This window comes from Hippopotamus amphibius, chromosome 5, assembly GCF_030028045.1.
Source record: "Hippopotamus amphibius kiboko isolate mHipAmp2 chromosome 5, mHipAmp2.hap2, whole genome shotgun sequence".
NCBI lineage: Eukaryota > Metazoa > Chordata > Mammalia > Artiodactyla > Hippopotamidae > Hippopotamus > Hippopotamus amphibius.
The window spans coordinates 75665459-75677607 of record NC_080190.1 but is presented as its reverse complement, the minus strand read 5'-3'; the positions used below and the strand labels follow the sequence as shown (position 1 = coordinate 75677607).

At 38.9% G+C, this 12149-nt stretch overlaps 1 pseudogene; it reads left to right on the top strand.

Moving 5' to 3' along the window:
* Positions 1 to 9018: 9018 nt before the first annotated feature.
* LOC130854031 (protein lin-28 homolog A-like) lies at positions 9019 to 9637 on the top strand (annotated as a pseudogene).
* Positions 9638 to 12149: the final 2512 nt, after the last annotated feature.

The window sequence follows — 12149 nt, the reverse complement described above, 5'->3', positions numbered from 1 at the left end:
TCAAAAAAACCCAAATAACTCAATCAAAAAATGGGAAGAAGATCTAAATATACATTTCTCCAAAGAAGACATACAGATGGCCAAAAGTCACGTGAAAAGATGCTCAACATCGTTAACTATCAGACAAATGCAAGTCAAAACTACAACGAGCAATCACCTCACACCAGTCAGAATGGTCATCATCAAAAAGTCTACAAACAATAAATCCCCTCCTACAGTGTTGATGGGAATGTAAATTGGTACAGCCATTGTGGAGAACAGTAGAGAGGTTCCTTAAAAAACTAAAAATAGAGCTACCATTTGATCCAGCAATCCCATTCCTGGGCATATATCTAGAGAAAACCATAATTCAAAAACATACATGCACCCCAATGCTCATTGCAGCACTATGTACAACAGCCAAGACATGGAAACAATCTAAATATCCATCGACAGATGAATGGATAAAGAAGATGTGGTACATATATACAATGGGATATTGGCCATTAAAAAGAATGAAATAATGCCATATGCAGCAATATAGTTTGACTTAGAGATTATCATACTACGTGAAGTCAGAGAAAGACAAATATGATATGATATCATTTATACATGTAATCTAAAAAAATGATACAGGGCAACTTGTTTACACAACAAAAACAGACTCACAGACTTAGAAGGTGGGCTCGTGGTTGCCAAGGGGGAAAAGTGGGGGAGAGGGATGAATTGGGAGGTTGGGATTGCCATATATACACTACTATATGTAAAACAGATAATCAACAAGGACCTACTGTATAGCACAGGGACCTATACTCAATACACTGTAATAACTTATATGGGAAAAGAATTTGAAAAAAGAATAGATATATAAATATGTGTAACTAAATTACTTTGCTATTCACCTGAAACTAATACAACACTGTGAATCAACTACACTTCAATATAAAACTTTAAAAAAAATTTTTAAAAGAAAAAAAAACTGATAGACTGGAAAAATAAATAAACAAATTTATGGCTACCAAAGGGGAAAGATGGGGGTGGGGTAAATTAGGAGGTTGGGATTAACATATACACACTACTATATATAAAATAGATAATCAACAAGGACCTACTGTATAGCACAGGAAACTACTCAATACTCTGTAATAATTTACATGGGAAAAGAATCCAAAAAAGAACAGATGTATGTATATGTGTAACTAAACCACTTTGCTGTACACCTGAAACTAACACCACACTGTAAATCAACTATACTCCAATATAAAACAAAATTTAAAAAATTTTTTTTTATTAGTCTGTCTAAATAAAGCAATGGAAATAGGATAGAACAGATTCTCTTTAGGGGTTATAGTCTTCAAATACAAAGTTGTTGTTTTTTAATCATACATCCAAGGAAGAACAGATTGCGTTTTTGTAAATCCCCTTTTATGAAATGGGATTCTTAAATTATGGAGTATGGGAAGTCAAAAAAGTAAATCTTCATTTCCTCCACCCCAAAGGTCAAGATAGCCAGAAAAAAGACTGGGAGAAAAGATACTAACCCTCAAATACGTTTGGTACAATAATTTTTAAAATAAAAACATCTGACTTTTATTTGGCTCAAACTAAATGCCAAGCACTTTTACATGTACTATCTCATTAAACCCAAACAGTAACCAACGAAGTAGGTAATATTGTCATCATCCCCATTTTTGCTCAATGGAAACACAATTAAAATGATTAGATAACTTGAACAGTATTGCAGAGCTAGATGTGAACCTTGTGGAGATGTAAAGAGCTAGGATGTTAATCTTGGCTTTTTGTCTGCAGAGCCTGAGCAGGTAATCATTATGTCACAATTGTGTGAGGACCAAAAGGACACAGAAACAGCTGCTCGTCCAGTGATCATATGCCAACCTCCTTTCTGATTTTGAGATTTGTGTTAATGTTCCAATAATGATGTTAGTTGCTCCAAAAGATTCACAGTTATGTTGTCATTGGAAATGTACTATTTATCATTATAAACTCATCTTCTTTATACCGTTAAAGACTTTTACCCATGAATGGATGGCTGCTTGATGTTAATCGTGTGACATCTATGTTCCTTTGTTTTTGTAGTTGCCTGATATACCTTTGCCCATTCTTCAGTCTTTCTGAGTCACTTTGTTAAGGTGTATGGAAGCAAAATTAGCATTGTTGCAATAACTGTACAGGGTCAGATAACCGAAAGAATGCATGGATTCCTCAAATTGTACTCAGGAAAGGTTTCAGTGAAGGTAAGGGATTACAGTACAGCAGCAGAAATAAAGCCCAGGCAAATATCAGAGAGGAATAAGTTTCTAGGCACAGATTCTAGCGTCCTTTCTCAGTTTCACAGGATGGGCTTTGTCTTCAGTTCCAGAACCACCAAGATATGTGCATGATACTTGGTCTCAGAAAAACCACTTCCTCAAAGAGGCGTCTTTTGTACCCTTCTGGTCATACAGCCAAAACCAGGACATTGACCAGTCTCAGTAGCAGAACCGAGAAAATATAAATCAGATGCAAAAAAATCTCTCAGTACGTTTTCTATAAACAATGCTGACTAGCTCTTTACTCCTGATGTTAGTGCCCAGGAATATAGTACACTGCATTTAGGTTTAGCTAAGGGTCAGCATCATGGTTTCAGGCATCCCTAGAGATGAGCACAACTGAGATTAACCCAGTACTGACCCAGCACCCCCAGCCCCCGATGCTTAGTCAAGCCTTAGTTATAAATTGCTCATTACTTTTCTTTCTGCACCTTTTACACCACTTATAAAACAGAAAAAGGAGAAGGATAAATATCAAAATACTAATCATTTGTACCATCCAGTGAGGTTTAGGATGGCTTTAAAGAAACATTTCAGCTTAGCAAGTATAGTTGATTTACAATGTTGTGTTAGTTTCTCCTGTACAGCAAAGTGATTCAGTTATACATATATGTTCTTTTTAATCTTTTCCATTATATTTTATTACAGGATATTGAATATGATTCCTTGTGCTGTACAGTAGGACCTGGTTGTTTATTTTATATACAGTAACAAACTTATTCTTAACTGTGCATAAGCTGGGCAACTCATATCTCCCTCCACTACTGAATTTGAACTTCATGAAAGTATCATTAGTTTGACTCAAAATAACAAAATCTCGTTCTTTCTCTGGCCAATCAGCTTCCCTCAGAAGACTATCTTATGGGGATTTTAACTTATTCTTCCAATTTGGCTGATCATTAGTATCATATCAACATAGGATTGAATTAAACTTTTTCTAATGTTAATAATGTGACATGCAATGAGGTATCACCTCACACTAGTCAGAATGGCCATCATCAAAACATCTAGAAACAATAAATGCTGGAGAGGGTGTGGAGAAAAGGGTACCCTCCTGCACTGTTGTTGGGAATGTAAATTGATACAGCCACTATGGAGAACAGTATGGAGGTTCCTTAAAAAACTAAAAATAGAACTACCATATGACCCAGCAATCCCACTACTGAGCATGTACCCAGAGAAAACCATAATTCAAAAAGATCCATGTACCACAATGTTCACTGCAGCATCACTTACAATAGCCAGGACATGGAGCAACCTAAATGCCCACTGACAGATGAATGGATAAAGAAGATATGGCACATATATACAATGGAATATTACTCAGCCATAAAAAGGGATGAAATTGAGCTATTCATAGTGAGGTCGATGGAACTACAGTCTGTCATACAGAGTGAAGTAAGCCAGAAAAAGAAAAACAAATACCGTATGCTAACACGCATATACGGAATCTAGAAAAATGGTACTGATGAACCTAGTGGCAGGGTAAGAACAGAGATGCAGATGAAGAGGATGGACTTGAGGACACCAAGGGCAGGGGAGGCTGGGACATAGTGAGAGAGTAGCATCGACATATACACACTACCAAATGTAAAACAGATGGCTAGTGGGAAGCTACTACAGAGCACAGGGAGACCAGCTTGATGCTTTGTGAAGAGTTAAAGGGGTGGGATAGGGAGGTTGGGAGGGAGGCTCAAGAGGGAGGGGATACGGGGATATATGTATACGTGTGGCTCTTTCACTTTGTTGTACAGCAGAAACTGACACAATATTGTAAAGCAATTATACTCCAATAAAGATTAAAAAAAATAATGTGACATGAACTGTGCTTTGGTTTTCAGTTGAAAGACATATTTTTCTGTTCCTTCACAATCAATCTTTCCAAATTATTTTGTTTCAGAGTGTGGAAGCAAAACAGACACATTGCCCTCTGTCATTATAAGTAAGTAGGTACATCATGGCCCATCTTCAGAAACGAAGGAAAAAACACTTTGCACTGAGGTAAACCAAAAATAACAGGTCACTTTGTCAAATTCTGCTCCCTGAAATAAATGAAACATTAAGCATTTCCTGTTCAAGGAAACAACTTTATTCCTGGTGTTTATAGTACTAATGTCTGAAGACATGCCCTGGCATTTGCGGCTATAATTGTGAGAAATTTCTAGTTTTGTCCAACATGTGCAGTCCATTATGAATTAGTAACCACTGACATCTTCCGTTTTTTCCTTTCTATGAATATTTTTATTTGGTGAGAAAATGTTTCTGATGTCTGACTTCCCTTGCACCTCTTTGAAAGTAACATTCTTCTCTTTTCTAAAATGCTACTGATGCTGATGCTTTCTGTTAAAATGGTTAAAAGAACCAAGGAAGCAGAGCAGCTGGTTATGGCTACAGGAATTTTTACTGCTAGCATGTCTCTTTCTTCCCACCATGAAGGCTGCAGGCTTCTTGACAGAAGCCAATCTGGATCTCTGTGTTTCAGTACCAAGAAAATTTCTTTGGGATTTGTCTCCTACTGCCTTTTAGAATCTTCTCATTTTCTTGCTCCCTATGGATATTCCCTGATTATAGATTCTGGGCTTCGTCGCATAGTTTTTGTCTGTTGCTTTGTTTGTATTTTGGCTTAATCATTTTTTTCTGTTGTTTTTTGGTTTGTTTTTTGCCTTTGCCATTTCTTAACATACAAGTATTCATTGAAAACAATGGTAATAAGTAAAGAGTGAAAGTTTTCCCTCTACCTAGCCAATTCTCCAGTTAGACACAGTTAATAGTTCAGGGTGTATCTGTATACTGACCTCTACACACACACCAGACACACAGTCACAGGCACTTAAAAACAGTGAGTTTTTACTTTTTACTTCCCAATAAGGCATGGACAGCTTTCTCCTTTAGTACTTATAGATACATCTCATTCTCTTTAATAACCTCTTGAGCACTTTACTTAGAGTCTCCCTGACTTTAGACCCTGTCTTCGCCACACATACTGTTTCGATTCCCTCATGCTTCATAGTCCTGGGACTCACTTAGCCCAGCTCTGCGCCTTTCCCACCCACACCCCAGGGCCTTGAAAACCACCGCAGGGACAGAACCAGGGGTGGGCTGGACATGACTTTAACTGTATCATGAAAGCCAACTGCTAAAATTTCAGGAATTTTGGAAGCTGGTTGTTAAACTCAGTCATTATTGAAAATTAAATTACACCAACTTACAATGAAATAAATTACATTAGAAATAAGGGTAATAAATAGTAAATGATCACTTCTGAGTCTTTTATTACGTTTTACTACTATCTCTCCTATCAGGTTATCTACGTCTATTGTTTCCGAATAGTTAAGACACTACATAATAGTGTGCGATCTCTTCCCAACTCCTCAGCCAGTGAGGTTTCATTGCCAGCTTGAAAACTGCCATGATGGGAATACTTACACTATAGAAAACAATAAATGATACAAACTGGGGCTTGACTTACAGTTTTGTTGATTATCCAGGCTAAAAAAGTGATGAAGAAAATGTTAATAATTCAGATTGAACTGAAAAATGCGAGTGTCTATAGTCATTAGATTGGCAATATCACAGTATTTGAAAATTACTGTCAGTTTCAGCCAAGAAGTCACACACCTCACTGTCAAATGGGTTACTTCACTTTTGTATATTCAACATTTATGTTGGAACTACACTTGATTGTCAGTGAGGTGAGTGACTTTTTGACTGGAGAGTCGTCACAGTTTGATTTTGTGACCCTACTGTTGACAAAAGAATTATGAAAACTGACAGATTTTGCAACAAATAGCAAGTCACACTGAAGTTACAGGTGTATGGAATTTATAAGAAAGTATATTATACTACTTTATTATTTGTATGTGATATGATATACATTCTTTATGTCTATAAAATTTATAATAAAGTTATGTTTTTACATATATGCATACTTTTTTTGAGAGCTGATTGTTAAACACTGGCTATCACACCACTGCACAAAACCCTGCCCTCCACTTGCCTAGAAGGAGAATTTAGGAGGAGTGTACAACGTGTGCTTTGCTATCAACTAGGTATCTGACCATAGGCAAGCTTTCTGGATTTCAGTTTGTTCTTTTTTAAAATGAGGGCTTTGAATGTTTTTTAACCATTTATTCCATCATGGATTCCTTTGGGAATCTAATGAAAGCTTTGGACATTGTCTGTAACAAAAAATGGATACACACACACACATTTGTAAATTATTTCTGGGGGGTTATGGACTTCTTAAGCTCACTCAAGTACCCCAGGTTAAGGATGTATGCACTCTCTAAATTCCTTCTGGCTCCAGAAACTAGAATTCTGGGATGTCAAAATGCAATCCGATAAAATATTTATAAAAAATATTCAGAGAAACTAGTTTTTCCTCCTGCTTCAGCAGCAAAATCAGAGTAATCCAAGTTGGAGTTAAATCAGCAAATGGATTTATTTCCAAAAAAAGATAATTGAAGAACAACCCACAAGCCGAACCCACATGGCAAGTCCTCCTGCAGAAAAATTCTTGTTCCTAAATTTGAAATGTCCCACTCCTACTGCACATAAGATAATATTATTATTAGCAGGCAGAAAATTCATCGTGACACAGATTTCAACAAATATTTATTTGGTATTTCTGAAAAGTGGAATGTTTCTGTAGGAAAAGTAAGAGCCATATAGATAAATGTGAAAGGCTTCAGGATAAGCAGGATACGAAGGCGGGGATGGGAAGAAAGATACACACTTTTTCAAGTTGCCTGAAAAACCAATTTCATTCTCTCAAAGGGCAATGCCCCATTTGTGAGGGGCAGTATATTCCTTCTTGACGAAGGCAGGGGCCTGAGAATTCAGACATTTCTAAACAACCAGAATCAGTAGAAACCCAGACCCAGCATATAAGGTGATTGCTCAGTGATTTATAAAGTTAATTCAGCATCCTCACTTGAGAAACCCTGAAAGCACATTCTCAAAGCAGGTCAAGAGCAAGAAGTTTCAACAAATGCTGTGTTAGCAGCTGTAAAACTATGATAACAGCAGAAATGCCCATCTGTCTCTGTAAATTTGCATCGTGGAATTTCCATGTGGTGATTAGATTGCTATCAATCAACATGCAAAACCAAGTGTGTGTGGGACAAAGAGATTGATTGCAAAACTGTATGTTTTAACATGATTCCATCTATGTAAAAATCAAAAAAGGAAATACATGTCAATATTCATTGAAAAAAATGGAAGGCTATACAGCAAAATATTAATGGTTATTTCTGGATGGTAAATTAAAATATTTTTCTGGATTTTTAATTTATTTCTCCAATGAATGTGTTATTTCCATAATCACAAAGAAAAATATATAAAATAATTCTCATTAGAAGGATAAAAGGTCATATTGCATCCAAACTATTAATGTCTAGGTTTTTGCTTTTGTTTTTGTTTTATCAAAAGGTTAAAATTCCAAATTGTTTCTAAAATATATTGGTTTTTAACTCTATTGATATACTCTATTTTGAATACTTAAGTACTAATCATCATCACCTTTGATAAGTTGAAAAGAATCATTTTTGGTTTATTGGTGCTGATTTTTGGATTCACAAAGACACAAAAGTGAGGACAGATATATTCTCTTTGATGAACAGGGCAACCACTAATTGCCTTTATACACTCAATCATTAAAGAATTATTGAGCACTTGCTTGAGTCAGCTGTACTGAAGAATACTTAGGTTCAAAAGACAGCCTCTGCTCAGAAAGTATGATAAAATCTATAATTTCGAGATGTCAAACTTGGAGCTGGTGCACAATCCAAGCCCAAAAGAATCTGCTCCCAAAAGAATTAACACCTGGACTCGTTAAGTTTAACTTTAGTGAACTCTTCCCTTCCTCTTCTACCTCAGTTGAATACACTGCATCCAGAAGGTGTGCCTGCCAGAGTCTGAAAAAAATTCAGCTGTCAAATTCTGGAAACAAAGGTCAAGTGTGCTTTAATTACAGGTAGAATGGGTGATGGATCGCTTGGTGTGAGTGACACGTGCCAGGCTGTCTGCTGGCCGAAAAGAAATCTATGTCCACCAAGACCTCAAGTAACCTGAAATTCTGATATTAGAGATGCATTGCCTTGAACTTTGAAGATTTTCTACCCTTCATATATTCCCCAGGAATAAGAAATCATCCTTTGGATGATGACAGCTAAGCCACTATTAGCTAGTATCTTGGAAAGATTAGTTAAACCCTTTGAGTCTGGGATGCAGCTATTCAGCAGAGAAAGGAAGAAGAAACTGGGTACCAGGAGAGGTATATTTGGAGATGCTGAAAGCAAGGTGAAGTGATTCACACACATACACACACACACAATTTTTCTAAACCCCAGGATTGTGCCAGGACTGACTCAAGCCATGGAAAGGTATGTATGTATATTCTCTTACAGCTTAACAGTAAACACTTGCTATTTAATACGTAATTATAATGAATGCCAAAAATGATTAGTGGTTATTAAAGTTTACCTGAAAAGCGAATGTGGATGAGCAGGGGAAGGGGAGAGCAGTCATGCTGTCAGCGCTTTGCCTAAGAAATACTTATTTGAGTGAAAGAATTAAATACATGGGAAAAAAAGATGAAACCAGACATCATAATGGTAATATTATTAATAATAACAGTAGGCCTCCGGACTTCTCTGGGGCCAGCAGCCGCCCGACCAGGGGCCCGGGGCCGCGGGCTCAGCCGACTACCATGGGCTCTGTGTCAAACCAGCAGTTTGCAGGTGGCTGCGCCAAGGTGCCGGAGGAGACGCAGGAGGATGCGGCCCGGGCGGCCGAGGAGACGCAGCTGCTGCACGGTGCCGGCATCTGTAAGTGGTTCAACGTGTGCATGAGATTCGGCTTCCTGTCCATGACCGCCCGCGCCGGGGTCACACTCGACCCCCCCGGTGGATGTCTTTGTGCACCAGAGTAAGCTGCAGATGGAGGGCTTCCGGAGCCTGAAGGAGGGTGAGGCCGTGGAGTTCACCCTTAAGAAGTCTGCCAAGGGCCTGGAATCTATCCGAGTCACTGGCCCAGATGGGGTGTTCTGTATTGGGAGCGAGAGGCGGCCCAAAGGGAAGAACATGCAGAAACGCAGATCAAAGGGAGATAGGTGCTACAACTGTGAAGGTCTAGACCATCATGCCAAGGAATGCAAACTGCCACCCCAGCCCAAGAAGTGCCACTTCTGCCAGAGCATCAACCATATGGTAGCCTCGTGTCCACTGAAGGCCCAGCAAGCTCCCAGCTCCCAGGGAAAGCCAGCCTACTTTCAGGAGGAGGAAGAAGAGATCCATAGCCCTGCCGTGCTCCCAGAGGCCCAGAATTGAGCTGCAGTGGGTGGGGCTAGCCTTTTGTGATCGGAAAGTTTTGAGGAACAGGCATCAATCTGCAGAGTGGAGAAAGTGGGGACAGGGTGGGTGGGGACATCCTTCACTAGATTGGGCTAGGCCCACCATGCACAACAGGGTGTATTGTGTGTGTGTTTGTAAAAAACATGAGTCGGTAAGGATAGGTTTTAAGAACGATGCCTCTGTACCCATCTTGAGCTGCCCAGGGATGGATATATGAAGCAAGGCCAAGATGCTTAACCTTTAACAATTCTGAGCTTTTCCTCCTTGGCTTCCAGAGAGACCATCAGCAATGGCTTCTTTGTGGTTCCCAGAGCCAGTGTCCTGCCCTGCTGCAGCAGTGATTAGTGTCATGGTAACTAAAGGAGAAAAGGGGGTTTCGTTTACATGCTGTGAGATCACTGCAAACCTACCTCACTGTGTTGTAACGGGGCAAATGCAATAGAACGCATTGGGTGATGTGTGTCTGATCCTGGGTTCTTGTCTCCCCCAACTGCTGCCCACCTCTAGTTATTGTATTTGTCCAAGCTTTGTAGGACTTCACAAGTAGCTGATTTGGTGATTGCTAGGTGGCCTAGTTTGTGTAAATATAATGTGTTGGTCTTCTCCATGTTCTTTTGGGGCTTTATTGTTTACAAACTTCTTTTTATATTGAGAAAAATAGCCAAAGCATCTTTGACAAAAGGTTCTGCACCAGGCAAAAAGATCTGAAACATAAGCTTGGGAGCCCCTCTTCTTGAAGTGGGGGGGTCTTGAACCACACTTTCTTTTGTGTTCCCTTTCCCTCTTTCCTATTTCAAACAAGATCTTCTGTCCTAAAAACTGGATTCCTACCCCCTCCTCTTTCCCGCTTTATGCCACCCCCCACCCCCACCCCCAAAATAGCCCATATACCTATACATTTAATTTGTGGGGTGCCTGTGATTAAATGATTTGTGCAAAAATCCTGAAGAAGCTAAGAACTCCATCCCTTGTTCCCAGTCTCCTGAGTCATGACCATTCCTTGACGTGATTCATGCCAAACAGACTGCTGTCTTTGGATGGATTAAAAGCTACTTTAATCTCTAATCCTAGGTAGAGAGAAACAATGAGGGGGTCGTCCATGTAGAAAGTGGGGATGGGAGACCATGAAAGGAAAGATGAATGTATAACCAAGTCACTCAGGAACTTTTATGCAGGTGCAAGAAACTTATGTCAAAGTGGCCACAAGATTGTTTAATAGGAGACGGACGAATGTAACTCCATGTTTACTGCTAGAAACCAAAGCTTTGTGTGAAATCTTGAATTTATGGGGAGGGAGGGAGGGTAGAAAAGCATGTACCTGTCTGTTCTTTCCCTCATCCGTTCCCCTCATTCCTGATCTGCAGGAGACTGAGCCCACCTTGGGCTTTGGCGACCCCATCTGGGCAGTGTTTGATGGTTGATTTTGTTGTGCCAGGTACTTCCTTTTCCCATTTGCTATCATTTTGTAACACACATGCTGACCCTTTTCCCCTCCCTTCCTTTTCCTTGGGAAAATACAATGAATAAAGACCTACTGGTTCTGAAAAAAAATATATAATAATAACAGTAATAATCACCTTAAAATGCAAAAGGTTAAAGATCCATAAGTAGCTTTTTATATGTCATCAAATTAAGCATACTCTTGTCTTCACATTCATGTTTTGAAAGAGTGCAAGACATCGACTATTCCTCAAGGGAAAACAAAAATCTAACAAACAAATCAAAATACCAAGTCTTGAACACTTGCCTCTATCTTTGTTATTTTATTGGTTCCCTTTTTCAAAATGAATAACTAAGGATATTCTGGGGCACTCATAAATTGGCCTAAAGCTCTTATTTCCACTGGTTGACCTTCACCAGAATCTGAAGCAACCAAAGCTTTTTGCTTTTGTTAATGAAAGATCCTGGACTGGTCAAAAACTTCATTTGGGCCACGGCTAGTTGGTAAAAAGTCTGTAACCCAGACTTAAGTGAGGCATCTGTGAGAAAAGGAAAAACATGCTTCTCCATCACAGTGACATTTGAGAAGAAGCCCATCTTCCATTTAAGAAAAGTGCTTTGCGCATGTCAAGCAGAAATCAAGCAACTCAAACCAGAAGACCTTCTGTTATATCTGAATGCCTGGGCTGAACCTTAAATGAATGAATGGATTTGGCAGTCTCTTCAAGAAGTTCCCAAAATTTTCCAAGCCAGTGGAAAAGAATAATGGTGGATACAGTGACTCTTCATCTTGAATTTTTTAGGCGAGACCAACATTTCAAATAATTGATCATTCTCCACTAAGGTATTACCATATATCCTGATTTAGGATTCAGAAAAAATGGCCTATTTATAGATCAAGTCCCTTCCTGTACAATAGCTCATGATTATAGAATGATGCAATAGGATTGTTAACTTGGTTTAAACTTATGTGGCTATAAACTAAAGAGAATTTATCTTGATGTTGACCTACTTTTTTTCACAGACTGAATGCTACCTCCCCAAATGT